Source organism: Saimiri boliviensis, chromosome 18 (assembly GCF_048565385.1).
Source record: "Saimiri boliviensis isolate mSaiBol1 chromosome 18, mSaiBol1.pri, whole genome shotgun sequence".
NCBI lineage: Eukaryota > Metazoa > Chordata > Mammalia > Primates > Cebidae > Saimiri > Saimiri boliviensis.
Window position 1 is genome coordinate 13,774,527 of NC_133466.1, and position 14,257 is coordinate 13,788,783.

Genomic DNA, 14,257 nt, shown 5'->3' on the forward strand with positions numbered 1-14,257 from the left:
GAAGTCTAGAGCTCTACAGGAGAGGAGGAAGCTGTGGCCTGGTGCAGGGAAGAGGTTTCGCTGGAGGCTCCACCGCCAGCGTCTCCGTTTCCTCGTCCCCCACAACCTTGCGAAAGGTAAACGGCAATTGTTTCCGGATTTTACAGAAGAGCCCAGGAGGTCTGCGTGAACCGTGCCCAGAGTCACTTACTCTGCCCAGCAGGTGAACGTGAGCTCAAGCCCCACGCTGTGACTGCAAGTTCGCTTGCTGGGCACTGTTGGTGAACACCGGGAGTCCTGGACTCTGGTGAAGGCCACCGTGCCCTACCTGGAGGCTGGTCAGGGTCTAACATCCTCTGGCATCCACGGGAAGGGTTTGCCTTAGGATTTTTTTTGTCTCGTAAAAAAGTTCCTGTTTCTCCCTAGAGCAAGGCACACGCCTCCCGAGCCAGACCACCTGTCCCAGGTACAACGCTTTTTGGCTCTTCGCCTCCCCCGTTCCGATCCCCCTTCCTCTCCGCCTTAGGTGGCAGGAAAATCCTTTACCTCCGACCAATCCCACCGATGCCGAGTCGCGCGCGCGCGCCAACTCGAGCTCGATCTGTGTACGCCATTGGCCACCTCCACCTATGCGGGGTGACAGGCAGCTTCGCGGACCTATCGCCGGGGGAGGCGGAGGCCGCCCGGCCCTCCCAAAGCTGCTTTGTTAGGGGCTCCCTGGTAGTCCCCCGGCCCGCCGTGCCTCGGCTGCCTGCAGGCGATCTACCCCGGCCGCACTGTCGGAGCCTCGCGGGAAGGCATCCCCGGAGCGCGCGCCCCCCGCGCCCCTCCAGCCGCGCGCTCCGAGCGGACGCGGCGCGGGTACCCGGCGTGCGCCCGTGGTCGCTCTACAGCTCAACTCCGAACGCCCCGCTCCTGTATCCGCCGCCTCGGATTGGCTGGCCGGAGGCGGAGCGATTGTCTGGCGGCCCAATCGGAGCTCGGTTTCCCACGGGCTCCCGCGGCCCGGCCCCCGAGGCCGCCGGCGGAGGCGTCCTGACAGCTCCCATTGGCAGACCGCAAGCGAGTCCGAGCGCGGCCGGCAGAGCAGCGCCGCCGCCGTCGGGCGCGCAGCTCTGCAGCGCCGCGAACGCTTCGGCGCCCGCAGCCCCAGGGGCCTGGCGGCCCCGCATCGTTCCCGGCCCCGTCGCGGAGCTCCCGGACGACCGTCGCAGGTGAGTACCGCAGGCCTGGGGGGCGCGGGCGTCCGGTCGGAGCCGCCCCGGGGGGCCGCGGCGAGGATGCCCGGAGCCTAGGTGCCTCGGTGCCCGTGCCGGTCGCGTTCTGACCCCGGTCTCCCGCACACTGGGGCTCCCGGCGGGTCCTAGCTCCCCCCGATCGGGCTTTCCTCGTATTGTTTTCGTGTTCACACACTTGGGAGGTGGGGAGATCCGTGGAGGGGGGGCAGGAGGAGGCGTCCCTCGCGCGAAGGAGGGAGACTAGACCGTGCAGCCCGGGTGCCCGGCGCCAGATGGAAGTGACAGCGTCCGGACGTCGGCATTCGGTCTTCTCGGCAGCAGGAGGTCAGCGCTGACCTGCGGCGGCGGCGGTACTTTGTATTTTATCGGCTGATTTTCGTCAACTTCGGGGAGGGCGTGCGTGTGCGTGCCTATGTCTATGTTTGCGTCTCGGTCCTTGACTTGGGCACCTCCGGGCCTGGCTTTTCGGCGACGCTGACTGGGTGCTCACCTTGGCGGTCCGTGCCGCGCTCGAGGCCGGGCTCACCGGGCGGAGAGCCCGGGGCGGGCGCGCGGAGCCGGGACCTGCGGCGAGCCCCGGAGAGGGCATTTAAAGCGGAATCCTCCGGGTGCGCAGACAATGCCTCATCCTGGCGGTCAGGTCCCGGGGGCCGTGCCCGAGGGTCCCCGCGCCGGATCGCGTCCCCGGCCCCCGCCTCACGGCAGCGGTGCTGCTGCGCCGCGCCCCTCGCCACCCGGCTGGGGACCCGCGTGGGGCCCGCTTTTGTTTACAGACCTCGCCATTGGGCGAGAGCAGCGCGCCGTGCGCCCCCGGCCCTGGCGGCTGCCGGCTGCCCCCTCCGAACCTGGAGAAGTTGGTGCACACTGTCAGGTGACGCCTCCTCCCCCCGGCCGCGGGGCGGGATGCTGCAGGGGAAAGATGCCGTCTCGGCGCCTTCGCGCCCAGCCCCCGCCGCGCGCGGCGCCTCTAGGTCCCCTGCACCCGAGGGCGCCCGTGTCCCGGCTGGCAGACCTCGGGGCGCCGACTTGGCCACGCTCCCGGGGTTCTAGTCGCATCTCCTGCTCTGGCCCCCGGGTCAGCCGAAGTTGATTCGGATCCTGCCATTTCCCGCTCGCTGGCAGGTCTTGAAGGACGCGCACGAGCCCTTGGGGACACTGTGCAGTCTGTGCCCGCCTCGGTGACACCCTCGCGGTCCCGCGGGGCAACTGTGCGGCTTGAGTCAAAGCCGTCCGGATCACACATGCACGCTGACTTGGCGCACACTTTGAGTTGGAGCAGAGGTTGAGATCCTGTGCGCTGCGGTCAGACAAACCCAGGTTCCAGTACCTGCTCGGTGTCACTCACCAGATGGGCGATCCCGGCCGTGCTACGCAATCTCCCTTCGTCTCAGTGTGCGCATCTGTAAAGTGGGGATAAGGAGTATCTTCGAGGGGCGGAGCTTAAACGACCGTATAAATTAACCTCATAGCACAGTGGCAGCCACGTATGAAACTAAATTAGAGTTGGCTGGGCACGGTGGCTCACGCCTGTAATCCTAGCACTTTGGTAGACCGAGGTGGGTGGATCACCTGAGGTCAGGAGTTCAAGACCAGCCTGGCCATCATGGTGAAACCCTATCTTAAAAAAAAAAAAAAAAAAAGAAAGAAACATTAGAGTTCTGTTCATTCTCTGTTAGAGGAAATCTATAATAGGGGATGACCCCTTGTCGCTTTCCTTTTCCGTTTTCTTCACTCCCCCAGCCCCGATTTCTTTCAATTAAAGTCATGAAGGACTGCTGTTCTCAGCTTCAAACAGGACCTGTTTTACTTGGCCTTAGGTTTAATTGGGCTCATCTAATCGCTTGCAGCTCTTTTTAAAATGTGTTTGAATTTCCATTAGGTTTTAGTTGTTCCTTCTTCCTTCCTCTTCGAGACTCTGCTGGGGCCCAAAGCTGGGTTTGGAGAAGGAAAAACCCTTCCAGGTGGAAAGCAGTTGCCAGTGAACCAATGACTGCTGTGGAAAGTGATTAAGACCAGGAAGGAGGGAGATTTGAACAAAGAGAGGTCTGGAGGCTGGGAGAGAAGCACTGTCTAGGAGAGGTGAAATTTAAGCGATGCCTTGTAGCTGAAGTTCGGTAAATTCCTGGTTTCCAGCATATGCTCTTTTGTGTCTCAAGGTAAAAAGCTGGGCGAGGGAGGGTGGATGCCTTTGAGTGGTAAACATCGACATTGCTAAGCAATAGAGGAGAAATAAAACTTAAGCAAGAGGCTGTTGACTAAGCAGGGAAGGCAGAAGAAGAGAGTCAGTTTCATTGAGTATCTTCAAAACGTGAATGTGTTTTGACTTGTTTTCCCCTACGAGCTGTGCACTGCTAGTTTTCTTTAGCCAAAAAGAGAAATCAGTTTTATTTAGAAAAACAAACAAAATAACAACAGTCCATAATCAGATAGTTTAAAAAGATCATCTCAGGCTTAACGACAGACTAAGATTGTATTGAAAAAAAAAAAAAAGAAATCCAGCTTCGTGTTTTAACACCCTTTTGCTGTTGGAATAAATTATTGGGTCCAACAACACATTCTTTGAAAGTAGACCCCAGGGGCCTTTGCCAGCCAAAACAAGCAAACAAACAAACATACATAAACTCGACTTGTAGTCTGTCCAGTGGTTGCAGAAGCCCTCAGGATTGCAGTCTGTCTCTTCTGCTCCCTTGGGCCTGCCTCAGTTACCAGGAGTGGAGTCTGATTCCCGTGAACCCCTGTTGTGCTGTTGATGTGGAACTCGGCCAGTAGCATTATTGCTAGATACCAATTAATAAATGTGATAACCTATTTAAAGGTGAACTGATTCCCATCCTTCTTGTACTTGTTCTGGGAATTCTTGGGCCCTTAGGGACGCTGAAGGCCTCTTTCCCCGCTGCTGTTGTGTGGGGATCAAATCAGCGGGGGCCCTAGACTTAAAAGGGAGCACGTGGTTAGGAAATCTCATTAGCTGACAATTTAACTCCACTCTAATGCTCCTCCAAAGAGCCTGGACAAAGACTTCCTCTCCTTTCCCTTTGCCCTTCTCTCCTTGCTCCTCTTTCTTCCCCTCCCCCTCTAAACCAAAAGGAAAAGCAGCACTGGGCCTGTCTCCTTCCCCCCAGATTCCTGCAGTTCTAGTGTGCCGACTGAACCCCAGCATTCTGGACCCCTGAGCAGGAAATCCTTGGAAGACTTTGCTGAGGGCCTACTAGGTGCATGTGTTAACACTTCTGCAGTTTCTGCAAGGGCATACTGCCCAAAGGAGAAACACGGTTTGTGAGACACTTTTTTTTTTTTTTTTTTTCCATTTTTGTTCTTCGTTAGAGACAGCACTTTCATAGATGTATAGTAGAAGCGTTTGGTTTTTCCAAATGAGGAAGGTGGGTGAGAGCATGGGAATCACATCAAAGCCTTGCCTAAAAATCCGTGCTGGGAGAGGGGGCTTCTGCCTGTTTGAGGAGGGCAGAGGAGTGCGAGAAGCCAGGAAGAGAATTCGGTTTCTGTGGGCTGGGTACAGATTCCCATGGGAGTGCTGAACACCACGGACTCAGGCTTGTGGTTAAGAAAGGGCCTCGTTTGGCCAGGTGTGGTGGCTCACACCTGTAATCCCAGCACTTTGGGAGGCTGAGGCAGGTGGATCATGAGGTCAGGAGTTTGAGATCAGCTTGTCCAATATGGTGAAACCCCATCTCTTCTAAAAACAGAAAAATTAGCTGAGAGTGGTGGTGCATGCCTGTAGTCTCAGCTACTCGGGAAGCTAAGGCAGGAGAATCACTTGAACCTGGGAGGCGGAGGTTGTGGTGAGCCGAGATCGCGCCACTGCGCTCCAGGCTGGGTGACAGAACAAGACTCTTGTCTCAAAAAAAAAAAAAAGCCTCGTTTTACGATCTCCAGTCATTTGGTCTTCAAATCAAAAACACACTTTCACTGGGGATGTGTGAATGTATATACTGTGTACACAAGTATATTTACCTGTACATTTCCTTTCTAAATTAAGCAAATACATAGACGGTATGTTTCTGAGGGTGTATCTCTTTTTGTTTTCCCCTCAATTCAGGACCAGAAAAAATCAGATTGGTAGGTCCCTAGTAAAAAGTGTCAGTTTTTCCCCATTCCAAACTTGAGGTCTTTTCATCTGTAAATATTCCATTTTGTATAAGCTGTAACTCCTGTGTTAAAAAAAAATATTCTCTCTCATCTTTATTGTAGGCAATCACTTATTAAAAAAAAATAAAAGAGACATTCAGAAATAAAGCAGTACTCAACAAGGAACAAGAGTGTTTTTAAAAATAAAACAATGTCCTAGTGTAAAAGGGTACACGATATTAATAGGTGGCGTTTCCCCCTTCCATCCCTTCCTAACCTCTGGCACCGTCCTCCACACCCTCCAGCATAAGACTTTCCCTGTTCCTGTGGTCTCCAGGGACCTCATTAAGAAATTCATAAGGGCCTAGACTGTGGGCATGGGAAGCCGCAGAGATTCCTCCATTGCTTGTGTGAGATTCTTCTGGAAGACCTTGAAGCTCTTTCACTAGGTGAAGAGGTTCTTCTCCCCCTGGGCGGAGGCAGAGCTGGGAGACTTTGCATCCTACCACAGAGCCCTGGTGTGGGGTCTCAGCTCACGACGCTTGCAGAAGTGGAGGGGGTTGGGGTACCACGCAGGCATGATCTGTGAGCCGATCAATTGTCTGCTTTCAGAGGATGTTAAACAAAGAGTGATGATTCATCGAAGAACTCTGTGGGAGGAAATTTCTTTCAGCTGAGCACAATCTCAGTTTCAGAATGGGCCCAGGGCCCTTTGAGGCTTGGTCCTGTCGCAAAGTATTTCTTTCTGAATAGGAAGGATTGGGTGTAGTTGGAGCAGGGGCATCTAGCATTTTGGAAGCTAGCAAAACCCAAGTATAATGTGGATGTTTTCTGTTTGGGACCACTTTGAATTCATGAAGGAAGATGCAAAGGGGAAGTGTCTTCGGTTTTTAAAAAAAATAATACCTATATTATTTTTTCCAGCTTCTGCCTCCCTAGAGTATGATTTTATTAAAGATCAAAGCATTCTTTTTATTATTATTAATATTTTATTTTTTGAGATGGCATTTTGCTCTTGTTGCCTAGACTGGAGTGCAATGGCTCAATCTCAGCTCACTGCAACCTCTGCCTCCCAGGTTCAAGCGATTCTCCTGCATCAGCCTCCCGAGTATCTGGGATTATAGGCATGCGCCACCACACCTAGCTAATTTTTCTATTTTTAGTAGAGATGGGGTTTCTCCATGCTGGTCATGCTGGTCTCAAACTTTGGCCTCAGGTGATCAGCCCACCTTGGCCTCCCAAAGTGCTGGGATTGCAGGCATGAGTCACCACGCTTGGCAGAGCAAAGGATTCAAATGCAGGTGTGCTGGGCAAATGATCTTACTGGGAGGCAGCGGGCCTGAGTGTCCAAGCTTGGAATGGGTGGAGGAGATTGAGGGTTGGGCTATGAGGATTCAGTTGTTTTTCTTTAAAAACGCAAATAGGCTTCTCTGTGACCATGAGAAAGACGGGAAGGATATCCTACGAAGAAACCTGCCCTTGCAAGCCTGTTTCCAAGGGAGCGCTCTCCTGCCTGCCTTCCACCGTTCCTTCCAGCTTGTCTGAGAGCTGCTATCCTTGTAAACATAGATCAGTTCATCAATCCTAGTTCCTGTTCTTCTTTCCTCTTCCCACTCTGAAGGGGTGATAATGAGCCCCAGAAAGCCACCAGGTCAGCTGGGGATAGGGGGAGGTGAGAATGAAAAATGAGTCTGGGAATCCTCTTTGCTGGGGCAAGCAGGGATGTCAGGACCGTGGAAATGGGGTGACTAGGATTTGCTGCCCATTGCTTGCGCTGGAGGGAAGGTGGAATTGGGCAATAGTGATGTCTGCTTGTTGAGTCTTAGGGGCCTTGGGGTAGGGGCGAGGGTCTGCCCTGTGAAACCTCTCCTCCGAGCCTTGTTGCAGGCCTCCAGTGTCTGTTAGGAAAGATGGCAGCCCGAGGCCTCGTCTTCCAGGGATTCTTCAGATTTTGTGGACACGCTCTCTTATCAACCCAGTTATCTTTTGGCCATCACTTGGGCTGGGTGGTTGTATTCCAGGCAAATGATAATTTCTTGCAGGAAAGTCCAGAGGGTCTCATGAGCTCATTCCCACTCGCTCTTCGGACAGTGTTTTCAGAGACTCAGAACCACAGGCTTGTTCTTTTTTTTTTTTTTTTTTGAGACGGAGACTCGTACTGTCGCTTGGCATGGAGTGCAACGGCATGATCTTGGCTTGCTGCAACCTCCGCCTCCCGGGTTCACTAGGTTCTCCTGCCTTAGTCTCCCAAGCAGCTGGGATTATAGGCATACCACCACACCTGGCTAATTTTTTTTTTTTTTTTTTGAATTTTTAGTAGAGACAGGCTTTACACTATGTTGACCAGATTGGTCTCGAACTCCTGACCTCGTGTGATCCACTCCCCTCGGCCTCCCAAAGTGCTGGGATTATAGGCGTGAGCCACCGCACCCAGCCCACTTATTCTTGCCGTGACCTTACGTGGGTTTTGTTTTGTTTGAAACTTATCGGGAGCCTCACCCAGCCAGCTGGAGTAAAGCGTTAGAAGTTCATTTCTTCTTTGCAAAACGTGCATCTTCGTCTCCTCACGGAACACAAGGATATCTTTGGAAAGTGATAATCAGGAGGCTAGGTTCTTCAGCATAATGTAGGCTCCCTGGATTCTGATAACCACTGGGGTGCATTTCCACACGGCTAAGGCCCCAAGCTCCCTGGGGTACCCTAGGACACTCCTTCTGCGTGTTGCCTGGTGTCATCATTAATTCTACCACGTGACATGCTCAAAAATGACCCACTTGGGTCTCTCAGAATCCTGTGTCCCAAGTGTCTCGGCTGTAACTCTGATTATGTTTTAAATAACTCTGTCTAGAACTTTTCTGCTGGCAAATTCTGCTTTGTTCTGGTGATTAGCAGAATCTACCTTTTCATTTCAAAGTGTGTTCTAACTGGGGCTGGCTGTGCTGGTTGGTGCAGAGATGAAGCAGGTGCCACGTGCACTTTCTTTCACCTAAAATTTGCTTTGGATCCCAAAGTTATTAAGGTGTTTGAATGCTCATTCTTGCATTGGCAGAGTTTTGACCTTTTGGTTTTTGAGATGTAGTCTCGCTCTGTTGCCCAGGCTGGAGTGCAGTGGCACGATCTCAGCTCATTGCAACCTCTGCCTCTCGGGTTCAAGTGATTCTCCTGCCTCAGCCTTCTGAGTAGCTGGTATAGGTGCGCACCACCACACCCGGCTAATTTTTTGTGTTTTTAGTAGAGATGGAGTTTCACTGTGTTAGCCGGGATGGTCTCAAACTTCTGATCTCATTATCTGTCCACCTTGGCCTCCCAAAGTGCTGGAATTACAGGCATGAGCCACCACGCCCGGCCTAGAGTTTTGCCCTTTTTATGATCATTCTTACTGTCTACTTTACATGTGGTAGGGGCTTTATGCAGGTTTCTTACTCTCTTTTTTTCCCTTTTGGGAAAATTGATTTACTTAAGAAAGAACCTTATACTTTCTAGATATTTGGAACTGAGGTATCTTGGGGCATCAGCTTTTGGTTATTATTTTACCTGGAATTAAGAAAGTATATCTTTCTGTTATACAATAGAAAGTTCTTAAAAGCTAGTTAATAATTTCAGGTGTTTTGGGCTTCTTTGTGCTTGAGTAAGTTCGCCCCGTTAATGTCTCCTGGATATTGCTAATTAACTGTGTCACGAAAAGCCATCCTTAACACTCAAATCTGTTATGGTTAATATGTTGCTGGGGATTATTACAATATTACTCCTCTTAAGCAGTTTATCGAGCGTTGAAAATATTTTCAGAAAACGTTGCGAGTGTGGTGCATGGTCTGTCATGACATTCTAGGAAAGATGTATGAATGTTTAAATAATTGTCTCATCTTGAAATCTCTGTGATTAGAAGTTACGATTTCGCCGGGCGCGGTGGCTCAAGGCTGTAATCCCAGCACTTTGGGAGGCCGAGGCGGGTGGATCACGAGGTTGAGAGATCGAGACCATCCTGGTCAACATGGTGAAACCCCGTCTCTACTAAAAGTGCAAAAAATTAGCTGGGCATGGTGGCACGTGCCTGTAATCCCAGCTACTCAGGAAGCTGAGGCAGGAGAGTTGCCTGAGCCCAGGAGGAGGAGGTTGCGGTGAGCCGAGATTGCGCCATTGCACTCCAGCCTGGGTAACAAGAGCGAAACTCCGTCTCAAAAAAAAAAAAAAAAGAAGTTACCATTTCAGTGCCACAATTATAGCAATTGATCTTTAACATTTCAATGTAATTTGAAAAATTAAAACCTTGTACCTGTGGTTCTTAGTTAACTAAACAATTTAACAATTGAGTTCTTTAAAAGTAGATTGAAAATATTCACCTGTAGTTTTTTTCCTCTCTTTTTTTCTCCCTCCTGATGGACAGTTAATTGCTTTCATTTGAGGGTTGGATCGGCCTCCAACTTCGGCTCTGTGAAACCTCACCAGCTGTATCAAACAATTCAAATTATTGTAAAGGTTTGTGGGAGTCTGTTGCACTTCAAATAAGAATACTCAAATGGCTGTCTCTTTCTTGGAAAATGGGGTCGAAACAAGATACACTTTGTTTATAAAAAAAAGTTGCTGGTTTGGGCCGGGTGCACCTGTAATCCCAGCACTTTGGGAGGCCGAGGTGGGTGGATCACAAGGTCAGGAGATGGAGACCATCCTGGCTAACACAGTGAAACCCCGTCTCTACTAAAAATACAAAAAATTAGCCAGACATGGTCGCACAAGCCTGTAGTCCCAGCTACCCAAGAGGCTGAGGAAGAATTGCTTGATCTGGGGAGGTGGAGGTTGCAGTGAGCGGAGATCATGCCACTGCACTCCGGGGTGACAACGCAAGACTGTCTCACACACACACAAAAGTTGCTGGTTATCATAAGGAACCTGGAGTCTTCTTGCCAAAGAGTTCAGAGATCCCAGTTAACTGCCTATTCTTTAAAACAGGACCAGTTAATGTAGTTTATTAGAGTGGGAAGGGCTAAAATGGTTCCGTTTGGACAGACTCTTAATTTTAATTGCAGTAATCCATGTCTTCTCAGCCTGTGATACAGCAGTTCTGAATCTCATCCAAGTCAGGAAAAGTGAATTTATGAGCCTCCTAGCAACTAGCAACTGGTAAGCTGGAGTGCCTGGACCTTATCTTTATTACAACATAGCAGCCAGCCCCACTACTTTGGGGCACAGCCCCTCAGTCTAGACAGCTGAGACGGTGACAGGCTTGGGGAAACTGGTTTCAAGGGTATAAAATATGGTCTTGGTTGCTGCCTTATGGTTGCTAGAAAACTTTAATTTGGGAAAAACTTGAAAACTCTGAAGGCAATAAGACAATGTGATTTTTCAAGCTTCAACAAGTTACTTTGTGGAATTCTGGAGCAGAGGGGAGTCAGGTTTAATATTTTGTTTTCTGACTATAGATGCTGTGACATGCATATTCTTGATTTTCTCCTTTGCCATGAATAAAATATTTCTGACCTCTAGCAGTGTTAAAATGGTTAATGGTCTTTGATTACGTGGGCCCACCCTTCTCCATTTTTCTCAGGCATGCTCTGGTTTTTTCTTTCTTTCTTTCTTTTTTTTTTTTTTTTTCCTGAGACAGAATCTTACTCTGTTGCCAGGCTCGGGTACAGTAGTGTGATCTCGGCTTACTGCAGCCTCCACCCGCTGGGTTCAAGTGATTCTCCTGCCTCAGCCTCTGAGTAGCTGGGACTACAGGTGTGTGCCACCACACCTAGCTAAATTTTGTATTTTTAGTAGAGATGGGGTTTCACCGTATTGGCCAGGATGGTCGCAATCTCTTAACCTCGTGATCTGCCTGCTTCAGCCTCCCAGAGTGCTGGGATTACAGGTGTGAGCCACCATGCCCGGCTTTTTGTTTTTTGCCTCGCCTTTCGTTTCTTTTTTTTTTTTTTTGAGATGGAGTTTCACTCTTGTTGCCCAGGCTGGAGTGCAATGGCATGATCTCGGCCCACCACAACCTCCGCCTCCTGGGTTCAGGCAGTTCTCCTGCCTCAGCCTCCCGAGTAGCTGGGATTACAGGCACGCGCCACCATGCCCAGCTAATTTTTTGTATTTTTAGTAGAGACGGGGTTTCACCATGTTGACCCAGATGGTCTCGATCTCTTGACCTCGTGATCCACCCGCCTCAGCCTCCCAAAGTGCTGGGATTACAGGCTTGAGCCACCGCGCCCGGCCCCTTCGTTTCTTTTAAACATTTTTTTTTCTTCTGCCTGTGTGATTCTTCTGGAAGATTCCATCACAATTTTTTTTTTTTTTGATTATAAATACTTCTTTTCATTATATAGAGTGTGCCAGAATACTTATTAAAAATACATTTTTAGTGTCGAGATTAAGGGTAGTTTTTGTTTTCTTTTATTTAAAAAAATTTTTTTTTTTTTTTTCTTTTCCTTTGAGACGGAGTTTCGCTCTTGTTACCCAGGCTGGAGTGCAATGGCGCGTTCTCGGCTCACCGCAACCTCCGCCTCCTGGGCTCAGGCAATTCTCCTGCCTCAGCCTCCCAAGCAGCTGGGATTACAGGCACGCACCACCACGCCCAGCTAGTTTTCCGCATCTCTAGTAGAGACGGGGTTTCACCACGCTGACCAGGATGGTCTCGATCCCTCGACCTCGCGATCCACCCGCCTCGGCCTCCCAAAGTGCTGGGACTACAGGCTTGAGCCACCGCGCCCGGCAAAAAAATTTTTTTAAATTAAGTTATTTTTCTAAGTTATTTTTCCTCTTCCTATATAAAAGCAACTTATTTTCTTCTGTATGATTTTCTCTAACTTTGAAAGATTTTGCCATGAATAGGAGTTACTCTTATAATTGGAAGAATCTCATTGGTGAATGTACACATTCATCTTTGAGTGGGTGTGACTAGTGGCCACTTAAGGCCCCCAGAGTCATATTTTCCTCGATTTGTAATCCACTTTACACATGCAGATTAATCTCAAAGTGCTCCTCTCAGCATCAAGGACCTCAGGACGCATAAAGAGTATGTGGGTTCTATAAGAATGAACAAAGATGAGAAAGCCAGTGGGGGCCGGTGATTACATCTCAATAGAAGGATTAACGCTATTGATGGATCCTTTCAGGCCAGGACTGAGCCAGGGCCCTCAGTCATCAGAACATTGTTGACCTGGGAAGGTCGAGTGCCTCCCCTTTTCTCCCCTTTCTCCTTAAACACTGGTCTTCGATCCAGAGTCCCAATCATACTTGAGTCTCATGACCTCAGCTTTTCTCTGGGATTGCCTCCTGTTGGTGAACGATCCCATCTCCTCTGAATGTCCCAAAGCATTGACGATTTCCAAGACATTTAATTCCTGTCTGTTTTAGTTTCCTTGGTTTGTTGTAGCAAGGTACCTCAGTCTGGTGACTTACGACAACAGACGTTTATTCTTTCACGGAACTGGCGGCTGGAAGTCTGAAATCAAGGTGTCAGCAGGGCCACACTCCCTCTGGAGGCCCTAGGGAAAATTCTTTTCCTGCCTCTTCCCGCTTTTGGTGGCGCCGGGCCAGCCTTGGCTGGTCACATTATCACTCGGTTCTCTGCGGATCTGTGTGTTTGTTTCCACATCTTCCCCTTTCCTTCGTAAGGTTATCAGCTATTGGCTGTAGGGCCCAGCCTAATTCAGTATGACCTCTTTTGTACCTGATCACATCTGCAAAGATGCAATTTCCAAAGAAGCTCACATTCACAGGTACCAGGAATTAGGATTTGGACATATCTTTTTTAGGGTGCCACAGATCAACCCATAACCATGCCCAACGCCCAACTGCTCCGTTAGACTGCCTGTTTATTTTTTTTTTGAGATGGAAATCTTGCTCTGTTGCCCAGGCTGGAGTGCAATGGCGCGATCTCAGCTCACAGCAACCTCCACCTCAGCCTCCTGTATAGCTGGGATTACAAGTACCCACCATCGTGCCCTGCTAATTTTTGTGTTTGTGTAGAGGCGGAGTTTCACTGTGCTCGCCAGGTTGGTGTTGAACTCCTGACCTCATGTAATCTGCCCACCTTGGCCTCCCAGAGTGCTGAGATTGCAGGCATGAGCCACCATACCTGGCCTATTTTTAAATTATGTATGTATGTGTTTTAAAATTATGTATGTATGTAATTTTTTAAGACAGTCTCGCTCTGTTGCCCCTGCTGGAGTGCAGTGATGCGATCTTGGCTCACTGCAACCTCCACCTTTCAGGTTCAAGCTATTCTCCTGCCTCAGCCTCCTGAGTAGCTAGGACTACAGGCGCCTGCTACCACAGTGGCCCAGCTAATTTTTGTAGTTTTAGTAGAGATGGAGTTTCATGCTGTTGGCCAGGCTGGTCTTGAACTCCTGACCTCAAGCAATCTGCCCGCCTTGGCCTCCCAAAGTCCTAGGATTATAGGTGTGAGTCACTGCTCCTAGCCTTAGACTGCCTGTTTAAATTGGTTAAGGACACGTACTATGGATGTGTCCTCAATGCTCAGAGGCTTGCTTTTCTCAAGCTTAGCTCTGATAAGCTACCTTGTGTTTTAAACTTTCTTTTTTTTTTTTTTTGAGACGGAGTTTCGCTCTTGTTACCCAGGCTGGAGTGCAATGGCGCGATCTTGGTTCACCGCAATCTCCGCCTCCTGGGTTCAGGAGGCAGTTCTCCTGCTTCAGCCTCCTGTGTTTTAAACTTTCAATGGCTGTGGCTAGTCTTCTGGTCCAGACCTTATTTTTCAGTCTCGTCTGATAGGACTCCTTGTTCAAGTCCTTTGAGCCAGTGAGACAGGAGCTAATTCTCTGGGATACATCCTGTTTTCTTCTTTTTTTAAATTAAAATTTTTTTTTTTTTTTTTTTTTTTTTTAAAGACAGGGTTTCACCATGTTGGTCAGGCTGGTCTTGAACTCCTGATCTCAGGTGATTCGCCCGCCTTGGCCTCCAAAGTGCTTGGATTACAGGCGTGAGCCACCACGCCCGGCCTGTTTTCTTAT

General features: G+C 49.7%; 1 protein-coding gene across 1 annotated transcript in view; it reads left to right on the forward strand.

Annotated features, from left to right (window-relative positions):
* Positions 1-1,285: 1,285 nt before the first annotated feature.
* The window catches only part of TIAM1 (TIAM Rac1 associated GEF 1), a 528,333-nt gene continuing 515,361 nt past the window's right edge, over positions 1,286-14,257 (forward strand). The window contains exon 1 of the mRNA XM_010338326.3: positions 1,286-1,541. The gene's annotated coding sequence lies outside the window, so the exon portion shown is untranslated. The remainder of the gene's footprint in view (positions 1,542-14,257) is intronic.